Source organism: Coptis chinensis, chromosome 1 (assembly GCF_015680905.1).
Source record: "Coptis chinensis isolate HL-2020 chromosome 1, ASM1568090v1, whole genome shotgun sequence".
Lineage (NCBI taxonomy): Eukaryota > Viridiplantae > Streptophyta > Magnoliopsida > Ranunculales > Ranunculaceae > Coptis > Coptis chinensis.
Genome location: NC_141456.1, coordinates 68,773,019 through 68,793,362, shown reverse-complemented (window position 1 = coordinate 68,793,362; position 20,344 = coordinate 68,773,019). Strand labels below are relative to the sequence as shown.

At 37.5% G+C, this 20,344-nt stretch overlaps 1 long non-coding RNA gene across 2 annotated transcripts; it reads left to right on the top strand.

Annotated features, from left to right (window-relative positions):
- The first annotated feature begins 1,056 nt into the window (after positions 1–1,056).
- Positions 1,057–2,478, top strand: LOC147525071 (uncharacterized). Of its 2 annotated transcripts, XR_015197725.1 has the most exons (4): positions 1,057–1,296; positions 1,389–1,533; positions 2,069–2,284; positions 2,362–2,478. It is a non-coding gene; the product is annotated as an uncharacterized LOC147525071 (long non-coding RNA). The 2 variants fall into 2 exon arrangements; XR_015197723.1 differs by having other exon boundaries at positions 1,059–1,296; positions 2,069–2,478.
- Positions 2,479–20,344: the final 17,866 nt, after the last annotated feature.

Below are 20,344 nucleotides of genomic sequence, written 5' to 3'. Positions count from 1 at the left end.
TTCTCATAAACATCCCCATACTCAACTAACATCTAGCATAGCCTTTTACGTATAATACTAATTTGGGCCCATTGGTTGAAAATGATGACATTTTTGTACAATGTTATAATAGTATTGTACGTGAAAAGACTTTATTGATTTTATGTTGCAGAGAACAAGGTACCGGACAATCGTCGCCCTCGCCATATTAATTGTAGATATATTTAGGCTATCTAAGCTTGGACCAAGTTTTGTAAAATTTGATGCTGAGCTTGAAGATATTGTATATACTCTCAAGAAACCGAGTTTTTTTTTTTTTTTTTTTTCTTTTATAATTAATTTTGTTATGATGAATGGAGTGTAGAGTCCTAATTTCTTTTTAGTATGTTCATTTTCTTATCAGTACATTTCTATATAATAAGAAATTGTTATGTTACAAATTATATTTTATTTTTCACAAAATTAGGTTACCACATTTGGTTTCTAGGACCAATGGAACGGTGGCGGGCTGTAATGGAGACTTTTGCTTACAATGTCTATTTTCTTATGGATAATGTATTAGGAACTCAAACTTTTGCCTTGTTGAAGTTTGATAGAACTTTGCCTGTTGGATGATTTTTTAAAAAAGAAATACATGGCAATCCTAATTATCCACATAATATAACATTCATAAAACTAACTACAATGCTCATTCATAGGTAATATTTTATATTTATATTGCTAAATAACTAGCATGCTCCTTTCGGCTTCAGTTTTCTGCATTTTCTCTTTTTATTGTCAGCCCTACCCAGCCCAGCCCTTAGTCCCATCACGTATGAGGTTTCGAGTTGGGCTTCAGGCAATTGACTTTTCGTCTATATAAGTATTAAAATAAATCATTAGCTAAAAAGAATGTTCTTTCTTTTGTCTTCCACACAAAAATCTATTATTTTCTAGCATGTACGTGTAATACTTTTCCCTAATAATAGATGTTTCCTGAGTTAACATGTAAAATGTGGCCGGCCCTAATTTTCATGTTGGGTCGGGTCTTTTTGGGTTTGAGCCTTTTTTTAGTTGGGTTAGGGTCGGGTTTTGGGTAAAATTGCTATCTCTAACTGGAATGAATGCTAACTGTTCATTTTATAATGCAGGAGAGACTTGATGTAAATTTCGCCAAAGCTGAGTTCATATTTTTTCTCGAACAACCACAAGCTTATTTGTTTCTATATAACACACTAAACGTTCGAGGATTCTTACACTGCTTCATTGGACATAAGCTCCTTAAATAATGCTTTAAATTAACTGGTGCACTAGTTGGTTTATTTTATATTATTACTGGTAAATGCTCTTCTTCGACACGGATGACTTTTACAATTCATGTGAGTTTATGATTTGTCTTCTGTTATAACTAGGGTGGTTGGTTTTTGCAGGCAGAAGATGAAAGCTCTTGGAGGTGGGGAAAGGTATTTGATATCTACTTCACATAATGAAGGATGGGACAGTCATTTTGAACCTACATTTCATCAAACATCGTTACCTACATTTTGGACCGACAATGGTTAAGAGAATAATGTGGTGAGATAATGAAAAATGGTGGTTCACAACATTCTGGAGATGAACTAGCTATAACTCTTTGTCGGGTGCTTGATTATGACAAAGTGCATAGATAAATTTTATGTGGTATATTTTACCTTAATTGCTTTCTTGTGTGTAGCGAGCTTCGAAGATACTAGTTTTAAAGATCTTGTGAAAGGGGAGGATTATAATTGTTGTTTTGGTTTGAGATACTATGTTTGATGGGCTAAAAAATAATATATAGTTTCAAAATCTTATGATATGGTGTCCATTAGTAGAGACGAAATATCACCAGTATCATAGAGTTCAGTATCCCTAACCAGCCTTTAGAACATCTCGAAGTGTGTACGTTATTTATGTCTTGGAATGACCCATCTATCTTAGACTTCTTTATAGGACATAAGTTCGTTATATTAATGAACTTGTGCACTAGTTGGTTTGTTATATATATATTATTATTATTTTATTTTATTCCAATGAAAGACTAGTTGGTTTATTATTTGACAGTTATGACTGGGGTCGTTGGTTTTTGCAGGTAGAACATGAAAGCTCTTGGAGGTGGGGAAAAGTACGTGACAACTACTTCCCATAATCCCATAATGAAGGATCAATTATTGTTATTTACATTTTGAACCAACCATGTTTAAGAGAATAATGTGATCTGATAGTGAAAATGGTGGTTCACAACATTCTGGAGAGGAACTAGCTATAGCTCTGTCAAGTATTTGATTCTGACAAAGTCAGAAATGAGGTACTGCCTGCATAGATAAATTTTCAATAGTCTATTTTACCTTAATTACCTTCTCACTGTTTGTCAACTACCTTCAGAGATACTGCTTTTGAAGATCTTGTGAAAGGGAAGAAGTTTTGGTTGGATATGTTGTATTTGATGTCCTAACAAACAATATATATTTTCAAAATATTATGAGAATGACTTTTGCTGTCTATTTATTCTCGAGACTATCGATGAAATATCACCAGTATCATAGATTCAGTTGATAGGGTTATATACTAAAAGCATTACTTTTGTATTAACTTTAATTCTTTATATTTTGAATGAGAATCATATAGGCAAATGTTATGTATATTATATATGTTATTAGTTATATCGTGTGTCTAATACTTTTATGTTGTAGATGATATGGTGTGAACACACAAAAAGATCATATCATCGAGACATTATATAAAGTATAAGTAATCGTTCACAACCTAGATGGATTTGGACAAACCATTGGTACGATTTTAATATAATATGGTATTAGTCTATTTTGACTATAGGATTACACTAGTACACTTTGTGTGTATTGAACAGGACCAAGTGAGGTTGTTTCACCTTATACTGACTATATAAGAGAACAAACGCCTTTGTTATTATAAATGCTTGTCCTCCTAATCCGGATATAATAACGGACACTTACGTGCATTGTACATTACTTTAAATCATCAATGAGTGAGATTCATTGGTGAATCAACAAACTCGATGGATTGGGTAATGACATTATATGTAAGGTGTGTTATTGATTATAGAAGGAATCTGTGTCCCGCAAGAAGTCGGGTTGATGATGTTCCTCGAGGAACTCAAAAGATTGTCATGTAAACCCCGCGCAGTGGATTTATTCCTCCATGACAATGAGGTTGAGTGGTACTACTTAAGGACATAAGAAGTTGATTAATGTAGTTGTCGAAGAACTTAACTTAATCAACGGACATTCAATATCTTAAACGGGGAGATCAACGAGCATATAATATGGAGCCCATAAACGCCCGACACATAATTTGGGATTAGGGCGGTAGTGCAACAATGACCTTTAGTGGAATAAGCCATTTGTTGACGGACTTGGGGCCGTGTGTTCTGGGCTTAACATGGAAAGCCCAAGCGTCGGGGAGGCCCAACCCTAATTTTCTCCTCATGGTCCCTGTTGTAGCCTATATATAGAATACTCTTTCTCGGCTAAATTAACTATTCATTGTTCAAAAAAGAGGTAAAGAAAAATAGATTTGAATTTGATTCCGATCTTGAGAGAAAGAAGGGATTGGTAGATCGTTGTCCACACAACGCCTAATCTATTCTAAAGGAATACAACGTAAGATCAAGGGGGTTGATTGTTGATTCGATTCATAAAGCTTGGATTCTCGAGTTATCAAAATCGGATCTAAAAGGTATGTTCTCTATTCAAAATCGCGGAGAACCCCATTGATTCATTCGGCGTGGGTTCTCGCGGTTTGTATAAATATTGCATTCGAATAACGGTTCGTGACATCAAAGATCCCTAACCAGCCCTTAGAACTTATCCGGTGTATAAGCCACAATTTAGGTCTCGCGAATGACCCATCTATTGCGGTTGAAGTTTGCCACCACGCCAAACAACGAGTTGGCGATTTGTTTATTTATCGAGTCCAAGATCGTATACCTTCCTAGTAACTCTGTAAAACTACTAACCATCTCTCCCCAAGTTACAACAGAATTTTATGTCAGTAACTCTTCATTTTTTGTTTGAGAAAATTACCAAAAGGCAGTTATTTCGGACCAAAACAAACGTTGACTATGTTTTCAGAAGTGAACTCCCAATATTGGTAGTTTTCATATGTCCGTCTTGTATTTGAATAGTGACCACCTGTTAAAATTAGTTGGTCACTATTAACTATAGTTAACTATAGTTAGCAAAGGCTAATAAGTTTTAATTGGCAATTAAATCTAATTTAATTGAAAATCGATTCGCCGACAACTTGTCGCGGGTCGCTCTCCTTCGGTTATCATAACTCTCTTCTTGGGTAGAACCACCTCTCGATCGATCTCGAGCTTCACTATCGCATTAGGCAACCCATAAAAGAAGGCACTCGGGTTACTTGTAGAAGTAGACTTGCTAGTTTTTTCGAGAACCCCACCATTGGAATCACCGCCCGTTCCATCGCCTAACGCTTTGATCACTAGAAGATGACAGAATGAATTCTTCTTGTAATTCCCCTTACCCCTTCTTGGCTATAATTATCTTGAAGAGATCATTTCAAAAGCAATCCAAGGGAATTTCTTGGCGGTTTACATCCGAATTTTTTTCTCGTTGAAATTTCATTTGAAATTGTGCTAGTTTCCGGAGGATTAAGCCATGATTTCCACCTTGGGCCACTCCATCAATCACCACCACAACTGTAATGATAACTTGTCTTCTCCATTCTGTCACTCATCACAACTTCCCGAACTTCATCAATCAATCACCACACACAAAGATAATCTTGTTAAGCATTTTCCATTGGGAACCATAACATGTATAATCGCCGCGATTTAGGTACATCATTGATAATTAGACTTCGACCCTTATTCTTTCCCACCATCATGTTGAATCCATGGCTACTACAAACGTTAACACGAGAGATCCAGCAATCTAGTTCCTTATATAGTTCTTTGAGCATAGAATATCCCCACATTAAGTGATTAGTGTCCTCTTCATTTTTACAGAAACAACACCTTGAAGCAAGCCTTTACAACCTTTTTGCTCACCCTGTCATGAGTTGGAATCGCTCTCCGAATGATCTTCCAAACAGTTCCCGAATTGTTTGGACCTTGTTTTACATGGTTAGGTTGTTAGGATCGACTCCCCAAATTACGAATTTTGCCAAAAAAAGGGTTATATTGATATACCCCCCCACCACTAGTTGCAATTAGGATTACCCCCATAATAATTGAAATTAGGATTTCCCCAATTTGTGATCAATAGGAGTCAACTAACAGGTTTCCGGCCGGTTGACCGGGTCAAAGATCATGAATTGTCCTAAATACCTTTTTTTCGTGGAAATTACGAAATTAGCCATTGACACTGTTCAAAGCCCACAACTCAAAGCCCAAACTCGAAATTAGACACATCTGAGTAAAAACTCTTTTCCCAAATCTCAAACCTTGTTTGACGAATTTCCCCAATGAAACTTGGTCAACCTTCACAAGGAACTCACTTTTCCGAACCACTCCACCTCACCATGCACTCCCACTCTACACCAAAATGCTCCAATCAAATTCCCACCCAAACAAATTCACTTTCACTTTCCTACTCAAAGCTTGCAACAAAATCTCAAAACCTCATTTCGGAATCCACTTACATTGCCATCTCATCAAATTCGGGGTCGGGTCTGACGCTTTTTTACTAACGTCTCTTATAGGTACTTATGCCGATGCTGGGTTAGTAAAAATATCTCAAAAACTGTTTGATATAATGTCTAATAGAGATGTAGTTACTTGGACTGCTCTTGTTTCAGCTTATGCTAAATGCGGTATGCCTGATGAGGCTCATTTGCGTGTTTTATAAGATGCCCGAACGTAATCGCGATTATCGGTGGTACGCGGTAGTGTCGGGGGTATTCTCGATTGTAGGGCAACATGATGAGGCTTTGAGTTTATTTAATGAGGCGGCCGCGAGAATGTAGTGCCAATCGAAGGTATGCTTATTTCTCGTCTTTGTCTTCTTCAAAGTTACCTTGGTGTTCTTGAGGTGGGTAAGTGGGTGCATGATTATGTTAAATGCAATGGGATATTATTATTCGCTAGCATTGGTACCGCTTCTTCTTAGTATGTATGCTAAGTGTGGATGTATTGATGATGCAATTTGTGTTTTCATGGAAATGCCTCTACGAGATGCCCTTAGTTGGATGCCTATGATTTTGGCACTTTCTATGCATGGAAAGGGACAACAAGGGCTAGCTTGTTTTGATGAGATGCTTAGTCTTGGTGAGACGACCATGTTACGTTTGTTGGGGTGCTTAGTGCATGTAGCCCATTTGGATTTGTGGAGGAAGGTTGTTATTATTTCGTGCATGGAGGAGGTATATGAGATTGCACTGGTTTAGAGCACTATGGATGTATGGTTGACATTCTTGGTCGAGGTGGGCACGTGGAGGAAGCTTGGGATTTGGTTGAAACATGCCAATGAAACCCGATGCTTTTGTTTTGAAGAGTCTTTTGAGTGGTTGTGCTAGTTATGGTTACTTGGATTGTGCGAGTTTCCGCTATGAAGCTTTTAGAATTGGATCAAGGCAGTGATTCTCCTTACACTCTACTAGGTAATGCCTATGCAAGTGTTGGTAGATGGGCTGATGCAGAAAAGAGTTAGGAAGATGATGAGAATGCGTAGGGTTGTAAAACACCGGATGTAGTTTGGTTGAGATTGATGGAGTTGTTCATCGGTTTGTATTTTGGAAATAATGAAGAACATCCCAAAATGGAAGAAATTAAATCTTTGTTACATGAAATGGGCAAGAATTTGGGGCTAGCTGATCATACTTGTGATTAGGACCATTGTCACAATCAAAACAATGGTTGGACAAACTCTTGTGCTTTTAGTAAGTGCACCCTTCCTCCAATTTTCTAGATCTTGTAGTCAAGGTGAGTCATGGCGATTCTTGGTGTGTATATTATGGTCAAAGAGGCAAACAAACTAGCTACATCTACCTCCTTTTCTAAAGATGGCAAATGGGATTGAGAATTCGAACACTAAATCGTTCGGCCCTTCTTAATAGTTGAAGCACGCTCGATAGGTTCTTTGTTGATAGCCCTTAGTCCGAGATTTGGGAAAAGAGTTTTTACTTTCGGATGTGTCTAATTTCGAAGTTTGGGCTTTGAAGTTGTGGGCTTTGAGCAATGTCAATGGCTAATTTCGTAATTTCCACGTAAAAAGGGTATTTAGGACAATTCATGATCTTTGACCCCGGTCGATGGAAACCTGTTAGTTGACTCTATTAATTTGTCAAATTGGGGGAAATCCTAATTTCAATTATTATGGGGGGGTAATCCTAATTGCAACTAGTGGTGGGGGGGTATGTCAATATAACCCAAAAATATTTACTATGTAAGGTGTCCCGCTTTATCGGGTTTAAAACTAGACCGGTTCGGTGGTCCAACCGGATGGGTTTTTGGTTAAACCTCTGATCCAACCATAAGTTCCGGTTTTCATCAACCCGGACTGAAAATAGTACTTAATTCGGTTGGATCCGGTTCACGACTTTCTAAACACTTTTCCACTAATTATCAGCAGCTGGCGTGGGAAACGATTGTCTCAAGCTCCAAACAACCCATTTCGACCATTTGAAAACCCTAATGGGTTCATAAATCTATATCATAATCCAAATGATAATGTTTAATCCACCATGATTCTATGACTAGACGGACCTACCGCGACTAAAACAACCACACAATCCCGTTCTCTTTGGAAAAACTTTTAGAAAAATCTATGGAAATTTTGCTTCTAGCTAGTTTGCAAACAAACCGGAAAGATGAAACTTTAGAAGTGGTCGTCACTTCATAATGAAATTCAATGAGAAGACAAAGACATTAAAGCGGTTCTAGTCCAATGTGATGAAGGCGAGGTGGGTATTTGATATCGCCCAATATAATCTAAAACAACAACCCCCAACCCCAAGTATTGACTATGTGTTGTCAGTGGGACTTACGATCGGCAGCTTCTTCATTAGTGCAAGGGCTCGATCCCTACCATATTTTTATTTTTTCTTAATTAGCAAAATCATATTTTTAGTAGAAGAATAATTACAAAGGTGTGTTAATATAGATTGAGAGGTATGTACAAGCATGTACCTAATTTCAATAAAATCTGAAATAATTAAGTTCTTCTAGGTGTAATTCTAGCCGAAAGTGAATAAAGTAATAATAATAAAAATCCAAAGATGTGTTTTGGAGTCGGTAAAGATGCATGTGGGCATTTGCTTAAAATAAGAAGAAGGACAAAAGTGTTCAAAGTTTAGTTGACAAGTCAAAATTGGGCGGTTACTATTTGGGAACAAATTGACATTATGGGTTACTATTTAGAAAATTACCCATGTCAAAACAGCTTATCAAACACATAGATTTTTTTAAAACTTTCGGGCCCAATCAATTGAACCCATTGTGGGCCATGAGCCGTGTACTTGTAGTATATTTTTATTCTTAGAAGCGATATTACGCGGTTCATTTTAAGAGTGCTTGTCCATAAAGAAAAGTAAAGAAGGACAATTTGAGTGGAAACCCTAAACTTTATCGGTTATAGGAGGGATGATGAAGCCCGGGTAGTATGATAAGTTCGATTCTCATATCATTCTTGTGGAGGACCTTGGGAGGCTCAAATAGTAGTAGCTATACTTATGGAGCTAAAAGCAAACCTCATGGCATGGGTTCAAAAAGAGGTCGGTTAACAACATCGGGAAGAGGATGGAGAAGAGGAAGATACTACTATTACTCTGTATTTGGGTCTCATTTTCGATAATTTTAAAATGGGTTGGTACGGTATCAATGTTTCTCGGAGTATAAACATCTCTTACCCTCCTCCAGTTAGTACTACTAGTGGTTCAACTTTGGACAAGGTGGTTCAACTTTGGACAAATTACTTTGGACGACGAGCAAGTAGTGGTGCTCCTTCTTTTCTCTGTGAGATTCCTCCAGACACTGTTCCCTATGATTCAGCTTGTGTGGCACTTGACTCAAAAATATATCTTATTGGTGGTACCGAAGCAGTGAATCGAAGCTTAAGTGTGACTGCCTCCTCTGTCTTGGTGATTGACACAACTCGCCACCACCCAGAAGAAAATTGTTATGAACTAACTTAAGTTTTAAAGCTAGTTCTATAAACAAATAGTAATTGAGTTCACAACCTAGTTCACATTAACAAAAACAAAACATTTGAAATAATCTCTGATTCAAAGAATAAAGAATGCAGAGCCTAATCTTTGTTTCACTGAAATAAGAGCCTGATTTCTTCTATTTTCTTCTTAGGTGCCTCTCTTTTTCTTTTTCTGTCCATATATAAGCTTTCTCACCTAACAAAAGATGAAACTAGCCTTACACTTCGTAACATCTAAATAAACTACTGAGAAAACCAAACAACCCTCTAGCTTAAAAGAAATGACACCCATATCCTTTGTCAATGTCTTGGGACATGACAATACCTTTCTCTCAAAGCATCCTTGCCCTCAAGGATGAAAGTTTGGGAAACATGTTGTTAGATGGGTTAAATCTTCCCAATGACATCCCTAAGCATTAAGTTGGACCATTGTACGATGGTTGAATAACTTGGCTTTGTTGTGGTCGGTACCATTCGCCGCCCCAAAACGCGAATCGGTTCAACTACTATCGTCCTCATTGTCCACCATTGGAAAGTGTGGCATTGGGACCTAATCTCCTATCTTCTTTTCAGTTGTGACACATGAAAGACGAGGTGTATCGCGAGATTCAATAGGAAGTTGTAGTTTATGTTTACATCTCCAATCTTTGTTAGAACCGAAAAGGGCCATAGTATTTGCGGGACGGCTTGTGGTTCTTCCGGCGCCACGGAAGTTTGCCGATCTGGTGAAGCTTAAGGTAAACCAAATCACCAACATTAAAGGTCCTCTCAATACGCTTTTTTGTCTGCATACCACTTCATGTTCTCTTGAGCTTGAGAAGCCCCTCTTTAATTTAGTTCCACCATAACCGCCTTTTTTTTCAAGAATTCTTCCACGGTAGCTCTGGATGTATTGATTTCAACTGGAATGGCAAGATGAGGTGGCGCGGTATCCGATATAAGGCTTGAAGGGGGCATTTTCAGACTTGTGTGATAGTTTGTATTGAACCACCATTCGCGAGGAGAAAGCCATTTATACCACTCTTAGGTTGATGACCTATCATGCAACGTAAGTAACATTCAAGGCAGGAGTTCATTCTCTCAGTTTGCCCATCGATTTGAGGGTGAAAGGAGGTGCTAAGATGGATGCTGGCGCCCAGGATTTTGAACAAGTCGCCGCCGAAAGAGCTAGTGAACACTTTATCCCGATCGAAGTAATTGAAGCCGGAAGTCCATGAAGTTTGTAAACATTGTCCATGAATACTCTTGCTATTCTGCGGTATATGGGTGGGACAATCCGATGAAATGGCTATACTTAGCGAGGGTGATCAACCACCACCATTATCACATCTTTCCCTCGGACCTTGGTAGTCCTTCTATAAAATCCATGGTTAGGTGTTGCTAAGCTTGTTCTAGAACGGGTACGGTTGTAAAGACCACCGGGAAAAACATGCTCCCCTTTGTTTCATTGGCGTGTATCACAAGAACTAACAAACTCCACTGTACTCTTCTTTAACCTGTGCCAATAAAAATAAGTTTTAGCCCTTTGATAACTTGCTTGAATACCCGAATGTCCACCTACTAAAGAAGAGTGAGTTGCCAACAATTGTTTTTTGAGATCATTACCCTTCCCAATATAAATTCTCTCGCGTAAGCCAGATGATACCCGTGGTGAGGGTGTAGTTCGGGTACCTTGAGGTGCCAATAAAAGTTGAGAAATAAGTCGTTGGCGACTTCATCCCCGCCATAACTTAAAGCTACTTCTTGCATCCAATGTGGTTGGACGGTAGAAATAATATTGCAAGTGGCATGATCTTCCATCACTCTTGAGAGTTCATCTGCAACTCTATTTTCAAGTCCTCTCTTTGTACTTAATTTCGTGTCAATTCCAACCTTTGGTAAGCCATCTTTGTTGCAATAAAGTGGTAATCCTCTCTGCCCATAAAGAATTTGATGCTTTGGTGGTCAATGAATGACAAAAAGGATGACCCGACCAAGTAGGGACTTCCACTTGTTGGATCGCCATAACAATTGCTAACAATTCTTTTTCATATGTGGAGAATCCCAATGCTTTATGTCCTAAAGCTTTCTTTGAAAAAGGCAATTGGTTGTCCTCGTTGCATTAATACAAAGACAGGAGACCTCTAGCACAAGCATCCGTCTCCAAGATAAATGGTTGTGTAAAACTGTAACGTAAGTACGGGGTTGTAGTCATGGCTAATTTGAGGTGCTCAAAAGCCGCCTATTTCTTTGGATTCCACTTAAAGCTATTTTTCTTTAGCAATTCTGTTAGTGGCCTGCCGATAGTACCATAACTCTTGACAAATCTGCGGTAATAGAATGTGAGTCCCAAGAATCCCCTTAGTCCCTCAAAGATCCGAGGCTTAGGCCGATTAACCTATAGGGTCTTTGGTTGGTCGGTTTAGCATAAGGTTTTAAGAGGGATAACGATGATCCGGGACTCTTGGTGGTGGTAAGCCCATGGGTTCAACAAACTCATCGACATATTCCTGTAGTAAAGGTGGTTCTGGTGGAGGGATTTCAGGTTGTACTTGTGTAAGCGGTGATAGAGAATAACCGGCCCCTACCAATCCATGGGGTTTTTTTAATTAAATATCTCTTTAAGGCATGCCCACTCATCATCTTTAATGTTCTTCCTCTTTACCTCTAGTCAACTTGATTTTCTTGCCATTTCTTTTGAAACTAAGTTGCAACTTGCTCAAATTCATCGACATCGCCACATTTCTTAAGCCGATCCCCTCCTAACACCATATCACACCCACCCAAATGAACAATCTGATATCATCTTGAATTGGTGCCCTTGCATCTCCCATTTCAACCGTGGGCGTTTGTTTTTTACTAATCGCCTCTCTCCATTTGCCATCGGCCACTAACATGTGGGCGTAGGCTCCACTTTGCACCCAACTTGCTTTGCAACCTCCGATCTAAGAAATGCGCGTCCTCCTCGTGGTCAATCAAAACAAGTAATTTGTCTTTTCTTAATGTGACCTTGAATCGAATAGTATTTTGACTTACATTGCTTGTTAAACCATGTAAGCAAATTTCCATATCGATCTCTATTTGTTGTAACAACTCTCCTTCTTCACTCTCGGTGCCATTTTCCTCTTCTTGATTCTCATCGATCGCCAAACCAAAGATATATAAGTCTTTGGTTTTTAAAGTTGTCCAGCTTATATTGTTCATCCAATTATAGCATAAGCCTTTTCTCGTCGACCCTCATTTGAAAGCCGGGTCAATCGCTTTATGGGTGGTGTTGTGGGTGTTGTTTTTGTTGAGGTCTGTTGAGGGGTGCATATTTTAGAAGGGGTAAGTGGTTTGGTAGGTAGGATACTTGTATTCTTGACTGAAAATGAATTGGTTGGAAAGTAAAGAGGGTAGATGTATATGGTTTCCGAATCGGCATAGGTTTTGTTGTTGAGGCTGCGAAAGAAGCTTCTTGCATTCGGCCGGGCTGGCTTTTGCATTAGTCAAGTGGGTTTGAACATTTGAACCAAAGCTTTTAGTTCGTCCTTGAGGCCACTCAAGAAACTAAGTCTGAAATATTCTTCAGATTGAGATGCTTTATTATTGCTAGCCATCAAGGTTTTAGTTCTTCAAATTGTTCAGTAATATTTTTCCACGTAGGTGGAAGACTGAACCTATTTGTTGAAGGTTCCTCGAAGTTTTTTTTCCACCAATTGAATCACACAAATAAATCTTCAATCATATCGGGTCCCATTTAATTAAATCCTTACCATTGATACTCTAAAACCATGAGTCTGCCTTCCCAAAAATCAGCGAAGCCATAGTCACTTTTTGATTCTTCTAACAGTCAAGTAGAAATAACTTTTCACACTTACAGGACCCGAGCTCACAGAATTAGTACCATCAAACCGAGGAAATCAATTTTCGAGGGTCTGAGAAAATTACCTTGAGCTTCCATTATCGTGGAACTAATGTCTAGTTTGAAGGCCGGAAGTGCCATATCGGTGATTTTATGGTGGCCTAATTCTCCCCGCCAGACTAACCCCATCCCCATCTACTTGTTTCCCCTTCCCTTCAGATTCCTTCATTGAGTAGTTTAAAGAGTTGTTCAAATTTGTCATCCGTTCTGTTTCTTTTGCTTCTTCCCTTGCTTGAGTGTCTTCATCATTCTCTATGATAACTTAGGAAATATTTTGTTGTAGTTCCATCATTTTGTCCGAGCTTTTACATCTTTGGGATTGGGAGCCAATGAATCAGAGGATCAACTGTTGTTGATACCAATTGTTATGAACTAACTTGAGTTTTAAAGCTAGTTCTATAAACAAACAGTAACTAAGTTCACAACCTAGTTCACATTAATAGAAACAAAACATTTGAAATAATCTCCGATTCAAAAAGAAGAAAGAATCGCGAGCCTAATCTACGTTTCCTTTGATAAAGAGCACGGTTTCTTCTATTTTCTTCTTAGCTGCCTCTCTTTTCATTTTACTGTCCATATATAAGCTTTCTCACCCAAAAGGCAGATACTAGCCTTACACTTGGTAACATCTAAATAAATTACGTAAAACCAACCAACCCTCTAAGCTTAAAATAAATAATAGCGATAAGCGTGAAAAAAGTAGTTTTACAATGACTAAAGCTCTCGCGAGAACTCAAACGCTAGTAAAACTAGAACTATTTTTCGTATCTAATTTATCAAAGATTGTTCTACTTTCTATCTATTGAATAGATATAGTGGAAAGATTCGGAAGTTCGTTCCACTCTGGATCTTTCATGTAATGTTTTCTAAGTTTCAATCAATCTTAACTAAAAGTCCAATAGAGGATTTATGAATTATAAACTACGATTAAACTACCCACAAGATAGACTAATTAACTTCCTAATGTCGTTGATTCTATGATAAGGAATTAGTGGGGGATTTGATTCCACTTAACTTCAACTTAACTTACTAACTAATTTAATCATTCAGTAATCAATTGAACTCAAGCTATGCGAGAACAATTGGTTCTTCCTAATCTAATTACACATGGCACTTCCTACCATTTCATAACTAGCATGTGAAGCGATTAAACCCATTCTCATGAGTGAATTAATCATTTCTAGAGTGGAATAGAAATTACGGCGACTATGATGTCGGAATCAAGCTTTCATCAAGGCTTCTCAACCCGCTTAAATGGAGGTTTAGCCGAGAATCATTCCGCAATCATTTCCATAAATCTAAACTAAAACATAATATCAAGATTTAACTTTACTAATTTAGCAAACAATAATTGAAATCACCTCAATGCACAAGAAATGATATGAACAAGAATTTAAAGCTAGATCTGTAAATGTAATGGATGTAAAAACTGAATAATAATAATATAATTTATTTATCTAATCAAATTAATAACAATACTTTTAAAGGTTTAATCTAAAACAAGAAATGAAAATGAACTAAACTTAATTAAAAACAATTAAATTTCATAAACACAAAATCCTTTACCTGTTACCAAAACAAAAACAACCTACCGATCTAGAATAAGTCGGCAATAGAATAAGGAAAAGAAAGAAGAAGAAAAAAACCTGTGTAAACAAAAATTAGTTAGTTGCTTCAAAAAAAAAGAAAAAGTTCCATCAAAAAAGAAAAAAAGAAATAGAAATAAAGGAAAAACTCCAAAAATGAGAATAAAAAGGAGGCAAAGCCAAAGAAAGAAAAGAAAAAATATCAAACTGGGATGGAAAACAAAGTGTAGAAATGAAATAAAATAACAAGGTTTTCTCACAGTTACATAATGTATGAAGACATTATCTCCAGGCTTGTCCTTTTGAATATCCATTTCCTTCCTTCTAAACCATCCTAATCCCAGCGGCACCTAATAAATGCCCTCTAGCTCAATTGGGAATAAGTTAGTGTGATAGTAAGTGGCGGATGTGTTGATGGACTCACGAACTTTCCTTGTGTGTCATTGAAGTTGTAAGGTAAAAGTGTGCCCAGATGTGAAGCTTGAGTGGAAAAATCCCAGTGTTTGTATCTTGACTTATATGTGAGACCTACTTAAGGTTAAAGCTATTAGGAGTTTTTCATAAAAGAACACATTCTTGCATTTCCCTAGTATTGCTGTTTGTATATATGTTTATTGTAGATTAGTAATTATTATCATATATGTAAGCAGGTTTCAACTGATTATTCTATATGCATTTACTAGTGAGATGTATAGTTAATTTGACATGAATAATAAAGGAAACAATGGTTTTATTTCTTAGTCGTTGTAGTATAGATGAAGTTTGTGAGTACCTACTTGGAAAACTCCGCGAGGCTATAACTTCGTCCACCTAGAAATTCCTAGTGGTTTAAAAGGCCCTTATTGCATATAGTCAGATGCAATCAGCTCGGTAAAAGCGAGAGGTAGTTAGAACTCCATTTTTGGTCATTATTCTAATTTCTCATATTTTCTTGAAGGACAAACAAAATCTTTGTTTTAAGGGGGTGGTTTGATAAGAGCCCAAAACTATGGTTTTAACCCTAATAATCATACTTTTAGACCAATTATGTGAGGTAATAATTAAAGAGTTAATCGATTCGTGTTTTATGCGTTTTAATTCAAAGTCAATTATGTGCGATAATGTGCCACTTTGATGATATAAAGGAGCAATGATTGGTTGCTAAGGAGTTAAATGATTAAAGGCCAAGATTCAAGAGAAAAGCCTTTGTAAAAAGCCAGTCGAAAGGTGAAAAGTCAAAGTAATCATGGCGAAGCCTTGATGCACAAAGTCCCGTGAACTTCTAAAGACCATTATATTTGGACTCGGACCTCAGTTGGAGCCTACCTTATGTCAAAAGCGACCGGCTTGGAAAGGACTTTCAATGGTCCAACCCTTGGCCCAATCAAAGGAGCAAAGTAAACCGAAAAAGTCTGTTGAAGCTGAATCCCAACTAAAAAGTGCAATTTGGAAGGTTGGGTTTTGGGCCTAATTCTGCGGCTCAAAACATGGCTCCAAGCCCATGCACGATTTTGGATCTGATTTACTCCATATCAACAAAGAAGACTTAACTCTTAAGATATCTGGGAGCTTAGGATAGAAAGTAGTCATTAGAATAGCTTCTAGATCTAGTTTTTAATTGTTTTTAATTAAGTTTAGTTCATTTCATTTTCTTGTTTTAGATTAAACCTTTAAAAAGTATTGTTATTCATTGATTAGATAAATAAATTAGTATTATTATTATTCAATTAGTTTTAAATCATTACATTTATAGATCTAGTTTAAATTCTTGTTCATATCATTTCTTGAGTATTAATTAGATTTCAATTATTGTTTTGTTAAATTAGTAAAGAGTTAGAATCTTGATATTATGTTTTAGTTTAGATTTATATGGAAATGATTGCGAAGATTCTTCGGCTAAACCTCCATTAGAAGGGTTGAAGCCTTGATGAAATCTTGATTCCGTTATCATAAAGTAAGGTAAGTAATTTCTATTCCACTCTAGAAATGATTAATTCACCATGAGAATGGGTTTAATGCGTTCTGCATACTTTTATGAATTAGAATTGGTAGAAGTGCCATGTGTTTAGGGGATTAGGAAGAACCAATTGTTCTGCATAGCATTCAATTCGGATCACGACGATTAAAATTCGTTAGTAAGTTAAAGTTGAGTTAAGGTGGAATTTCAATCCCCTAATTCCTTATCATAGAATCAACGACATTCAGTAGTTAATTGAGGTCGTATCTTGTGGGTAGTTGCATAAGTAGTTTATAATTCATAAATCTCTCATTTAGACTTTAGTTAAGATTGATTAGACTTAGAAAACATTACATGTGAAAGAACTAGGAGTGGAGCGAACTTCCCTACTCCACTATATCTATTCATAGATAGAAAGTAGAACAATCTTTGATAAATTAGATACCAATGAAAATAGTTCTAGTTTTACTAGCGTTTGGAGTTCTCGCGAGCTTTAGTCATTGGTAAAACTACTCTTTTTCGTTTATCGGTGTCATTTATTTTAAGCTAGAGGGTTGGTTGGTTTTCTGTAATTTATTTAGATGTTACCAAGTGTAAGGCTAGTATCACCTTTTGTTAGGTGAGAAAGCATATATATGACAGAAAAAAATGAAAAGAGAGGACTAAGAAGAAAAATAGAAGAAACCAGGCTCTTATTTGGTGAAACATAGATTAGGCTCTGCATTCTTTTATTCTTTGAATCAGAGATTATTTCAAATGTTTTGTTTCTATTAATGTGAACTAGGTTGTGAACTTGAGTTACTTTGTTTGTTTATAGAACTGGCTTTAAAACTCAAGTTAGTTCATAACAATTGGTATCAAATAACAGCTTGATCCTCGGCTTGATTCATTGGCTCCCAATCCCAAAGATGTAGAAGCTCGGACAAAATGATGGAACTACAACAAAATATTTCTAAGTTATCATAGAGAATGATGAAAGACACTCAAGCAAAGGGAAGAAGCATAGAAGAGAACAGAAGACAAATTTGAACAACTCTTTTAAACTACTCAATGAGGGAATCTGAAAGGGAAGGGAAACAAGTAGATGGGGAGATGGGGTTAGTGCAGGAGAGTCGGCCACCATAAATCGCGATATCGGCACTTGACAACTCAAACTAGACATTAGTTCCACTTATCAATGGAAGCTCAAGGTAATTTTCGGACCAAAAATTGATTTCCCTCGGTTTGATGGTACTAATTCTAGAGCTTGGGTCCGTAAGTGTGAAAAGTTATTTCTACTTCACTGTTGAAGAGAATCAAAAAGTGACTATGGCTTCCTTTGTATTTTTGAGGAAAGGCAGACTCATGGTTTTAAATTATCAAAGCGGTAAAGGATTTAATTAAATGGGACGATATGATTGAAGATTTATTTGTGTGATTGAATTGGTGGAAAAGAAAACTATTGGGAACCTTGACAAATAGGTTCAGTCTTCCACCGTGGAAAAATATTACGAACAATTTGAAGAACTAAAAACCTTGATGGCTAGCAATAATAAGCATCTCACTGAAGAATATTTCGTACTTAGTTTCTTGAGTGGCCTCAAGGACGAACTAAAAGCTTTGGTTCAAATGTTCAAACCCACTTGACTAATGCAAGCGTTGTACTTAGCCCGAATGCAAGAAGCTTCTTTCGCAGCTCAACAACAAAAACCTATGCCGATTCAGAAACCATATACATCTACCCCCTCTTACTTTCCAACCAATTCATTTTCAGTCAAGAATACAAGTATCCTACCTACCAAACCACTTACCCCTTCTAAATATGCACCCCCTCAACAGACCCTCAACAAAACAACACCCACAACACCACCCATAAAGCGATTGACCCCAGCTCAAATGAGGGTCAGACGAGAAAAAGGCTTATGCTATAATTGCGATGAACAATATAAGCACGACAACTTTTGCAAAACCCAAAGACTTATATATCTTTGGTTGGCAGTGATGAGAATCAAGAAGAGGAAAATGGCACTGAGAGTGAAGAAGGAGAGTTGTTACAACAAATAGAGACTGATATGGAAATTTGCTTACATGGTTTAACAAGCAATGTAAGTCAAAATACTATTCGGATTCAAGGTCACATTAAGAAAAGACAAATTACCGCTTTGATTGACACAGGAGCACGCATAGTTTCTTAGATCCGAGGTTGCAAAGCAAGTTGGGTGCAAAGTGGAGCCTACGCCCACATGTTAGATATGCGGGCAAATGGAGAGAGGACGATTAGTAAAGCAAACCGCCACGCTTGAAATGGGGAGATGCAAGGGCACCAATTCAAGATGATATCGATTGTTGCCGCTTGGGTGGGTGTGATATGGTGTTGGGAGGGATCGCTTAAGAAATGGGCGATGTCGCGATGAATTTGAGCAAGTTGCAACTTAGTTTCAAAAGAAATGGCAAGAAAATCAAGTTGACTAGAGGTAAAGAGGAAGCAACATTAAAGATGATGAAATGGGCATGCCTTAAAGAGATATTTAATTAAAAACACCCATGGATTGGTAGATGCTTATTCTCTATCACCGCTTACACAAGTACAACCTCCGAAATCCCTCCACCTGCAACCACCTTACTACAGAATATGTCGATGAAGTTTGTCAACCCATAGGCTTACCACCACCAAGAGTCCCGATCATCAGATCCCTCTTAAACCTTATGCTAAACCGACCAACCAAAGACCCCATAGTTAATCGCCTAAGCCTCGGACCTTGAAGGGACTAAGGGGATTCTTGGGACTCACATTCTATTACCGCAGATTTGTCAAGAGTTATGGTACTATCAGCAGGCCACTAACGTAATTGCTAAAGAAAAATAGCTTTAAGTGGAATCCAAAGAAATTGGCAGCTTTTGAGCACCTCAAATTAGCCATGACTACAACCCCGCATTTTACGTTACCAGATTTTACACAACCATTTATCTTGGAGACGATGCTTGTGCTAGAGGTCTCAAGGTCAGATATGCAACGAGGACAACCAATTGCCTTTTTCAAAGAAAGCTTTAGGACATAAAGCATTGATTCTCAACATATGAAAAGAATTGTTAGCAATTGTTATGGCAAATCAACAAGTGGAAGTCCTACTTGGTCGGGTCATCCTTTGTCATTCACAATCGACCACCAAAGCATCAAATTCTTTATGGAGCAGGGATTACCACTTTATTGCAACAAAAAGATGGCTTACCAAGTCAGTTGAATTGACATTCTAAATTAAGTACAAGAGAGGACTTGAAAATAGAGTCGCAGATGAACTCTCAAGAGTGATGGAAGATCATGCCACTTGCAATATTATTTCTACCGGCCCAACCACATTGGATGCAAGAAGTAGCTTTAAGTTATGAGCGGTGATGAAGTCGCCAACGACTTATTTCTCAACTTTTATTGGCACCTCAAGGTACCCCTCAACTACACCCTCACCACAGTATCATACGCCACAAGCAGAGAATTTATATTGGGAAGGGTAATGATCTCAAAAACGATTGTTGGCGTAACTCACTCTTCTTTAGTAGGTGGACATTCGTATTCAAGCAAGTTATCAAAGGGCTAAAACTTATTTTTATTGGCCTCGGGTTAAAGAAGAGTACAATGGAGTTTGTTAGTTCTTGTGATACCTGCCAATGAAACAAAGGGGAGCATGTTTTTCCCGGTGGTCTTTTACAACCGTTACCCGTTCTAGAACAAGCTTAGCAACACCTAACCATGGATTTTATAGAAGGACTACCAAGGTCCGAGGGAAAGATGTGATAATGGTGGTGGTTGATCACCTCACTAAGTATAGCCATTTCATCG